At 37.1% G+C, this 3,200-nt stretch overlaps 1 protein-coding gene across 2 annotated transcripts in view; it reads left to right on the top strand.

The window, feature by feature from the left end:
- The first annotated feature begins 1,211 nt into the window (after positions 1 to 1,211).
- LOC107085955 (phosducin-like) overlaps positions 1,212 to 3,200 on the top strand; it is a 4,843-nt gene continuing 2,854 nt past the window's right edge. Inside the window, exons 1-2 of one of the 2 annotated variants that reach the window (XM_015376651.1) lie at positions 1,212 to 1,284; positions 2,072 to 2,130. The gene's annotated coding sequence lies outside the window, so the exon portion shown is untranslated. Of the gene's footprint in view, positions 1,285 to 1,894; positions 1,970 to 2,071; positions 2,131 to 3,200 lie in introns of those variants that run through there. The other variant, XM_015376652.1, reaches the window with a different exon arrangement.

Here is a 3,200-nt window from a genome sequence, read left to right on the forward strand (position 1 = left end):
TCCATTTACTACAATGTGCTGAATTCATGTTAATGAGGATTTAAAGACATTTCAATTAGTGGAAAAAATTGCAGGAGGAATATAAAAAATATTTTAAAAAATGTCATGCTGTACCTCTGTGGGCCCCCTAGGGGCCGTGGACCCCTGTTGCACAGGAAAAATGATCTAGAAATAAGTAAAAATTTCTTAAATTACGTGTATTTACGCTTAATTTGAGTAGGTAAATGAGATAGTTCGTCAATGGAATGAGTATTTTTACTCTTAAAATAAGATCATTCGATAATATTCACTTGAAATAAGACAATGCAATTGTGTTTTCTTATTTTAAATCTAATTTGTCTTGTTCCATTGGCAAAATGTCTCTTTTATCTCCTCAATTCAACAACAAATGCTCTTATTTTAAGAAAAAATTACTAATCTAGATATCGATTTTTTCCAGTGTGAAGACCTGTGCTGTAGAGCATCATCCCTTCCTCCACATTCTCCACAGTCTAAATACAGTTCCAGTTCACCTCTTTACAAACCAATTTAGCCTCAGAATGTACTTATTCTGTCCTGATCTGTCTGTCCTATCTTAAATTGTTTGAGAAGAGTTTAAGCTTTTAAATTGAAGCATCTAAAATGGCAGAGACAGGGTGAGTTAGGCAGCTGTATAATGGAAACATTTGTTTTGAAAATAGGCATGAAACACATGACCGAGCGTCATTAGTTCTTCCCTAGCCCCCAGCTAAAGTTGTTTTGGGAGACTTAAATCATGTGCTTGTGTTGTATGAAGCCTTTTTTCAGGAAAAAGTTTCAGTTTCTGACAAAAATGTCCTCGTATATAAAAAGTCCATCTCAGAGGTGTTTTTGTTCTTTCCTGAGTTAAAACCTACCCTGATGTTTATGCCAATCAAATGCAAAACTGCAGCTCCTCTCTGTTATGTTTCGGTTTAATCAATGGCTAATAAAGGAGAAAATTCTGATATTTAGCTTGGTTGTGATCTTACCATTCTTTCCTTTCATTGTACGCAGCCGGGGCCTTCATCAAGCACAAGCTTCTAATTCCTGAAGTAAAATCCTCTTAGGATCTATGCTCTATTTCTGTTTGGTCCATTGGGACTTTTTTAAAATCTCCATTAGAGCCTGCTCATTGGCTGGATAGGCAACACGCATACACACAAAAAAAAAAAAAAAAAACACACACAGCTTCCAGCAACAGATAGCGCTGACAAGTGATCAGGAGAACAGCAGCGCAGGGTTAACTGCTGACACACAGGGAGGACTTTATCTGGACTGTCAAAGGTAAGGAAAACAGCTCTTATTGAATAGAACGGAATCTACAGAATACAGACATGTGAAGGCATCTCTTTTTAAGATCTTTTTGCTCTGTAAAGATTTTATTCTTCTATTTAACGGAATATTTTGAATAACTCTTTTGCATTTGCGTTATTACCTGACACACATTGAAAATAATCAACATAAGGCTGCAAAACAGGATTAACTTTAGAACAAACAAGTCTCTTTCTTTGCTTACTTTTCCTCATCTTTTGTGTTTTACTTTCTGCTCACTTAAATCACTACCCTGTAACTCAGTACACAGACAGCCATATGTAGTATCATATACAAATGATGCAGTTATTGAATCTCCATTTATAAAGTAGGAGATAGATGACGATCATAAAGATCATTAGACCAGATCAGCATCGTGACTGCAAGCGGGGAGGGAGAACTACTCCCAGCAGGCCCTAATCCAATCTGATGTTGGCTTAAAATGCGTCACGCTATCTACTGGCTTAAACAGTGACACCACAGAAATGACACAGCAGTGTATGGAATACAAAACGCAAATTTGCATCCGATTCATTTGTATATCTGCACAAAAAGTAGCTTTCAGGAGCAACGACAAGCAGAACAAGGATCTGATTGCTGTCCTGTAATCCTCTTAAACTGCATTAATTTAATTAAATTTAAAGGACTCTTGTTGTTTGTAAGCTTTTCTAAATTATTCTACATCTGTAGAGACATAGTTTAAACTCAGGGGAGACTGATAAAGTATTTAATTAAGGGAAACACCTTTTCTCCTTTACAGGTAGCTGACCATAATGTCTGGCAGAGTGATTGATCTGGAGGAGACGGCGACGCATACAGGTGAGCAGATGATCCCTTTTCCTTTTTTTAAAACACGGTACTTTGTGTAAATCGATCAAGTGGAATTCTTTCAAAAATCTGTTTATCAATTGAAAGCCTTGTAGAAAACATCTGAAACATTTTGTTCCTACAGAGATAATTGGCTAACAAAGGGAGAGGATTAAAGCAGGGGAAAGGAAAACCAACGCAAAGAAGAGAGCAGTTTAACAGATGGTCTAATCTTTTTCTTGTGAAACGTCAGGCTAATTAGTCCACTTCCTCGAAAGAAAAGATTATCTCTGGATTGCAAACAGGATACTCTACAGGGCTTGTCAATGCTGAGACCAAACGAAAGTAATTCACTGTCAAATCTACAGAAAACCCAGATTTAGATGCTTTATCAGGGTGAACAGGATTCAGTCCTGACAGTTTTTAGACTAAAATCTATTTCTATTCAAAGAAAATGTTTGTTTGGGATTGGAAATTACACAGGCAACATCAAAAAATATTAAAACAACGATCACCATCCATCCATCCATCCATCCCCGAAGCTCTGGGTTGCACTTCTGGGCAGTAGCCAAAGAGTGAGGCTCAGGCAAAGTACTGATTAGATCCCGGAACCACAATGTCTGGGATGTAATATTTATAAAACCTATTACTATCATAGGAGAAGTGGGGCAGGAGTATAAATATTTTGGTGTTCAACTGGACAACAAAATCGACTGAAGATGTAACACTGAAACTGTTTACAAAAAAGGAACATAGGAAATTGTACTTCCTAAAGAAGCTCAGGTCCTTCAGCATTTGCAGCAAGATGCTTCAGATCTAACTGATGCTTGGGATATATTGTTGGCCTCATGGTTTTGAATCTGCACAGATAAAACGATCCATATGATTGTGGAATAAAGGTGGAACGGTTCACAAAAATCCACGGTTCGATTCACGGTTTCGTGGTCACGGTGTTCGGTTCGGTTCGGTTCGGTATATGTTGATTGTTACACCGAAATCCCATAAAAATTAATGAAATTAATGACAAAATCAAAAAAAATAAATGAATTGTAATTATTTTTATTGATCTGCGGAAACCCTGG

This window comes from Cyprinodon variegatus, unplaced genomic scaffold (assembly GCF_000732505.1).
Source record: "Cyprinodon variegatus isolate N-32 unplaced genomic scaffold, C_variegatus-1.0 Scaffold138, whole genome shotgun sequence".
Taxonomy (NCBI): Eukaryota; Metazoa; Chordata; class Actinopteri; order Cyprinodontiformes; family Cyprinodontidae; genus Cyprinodon; species Cyprinodon variegatus.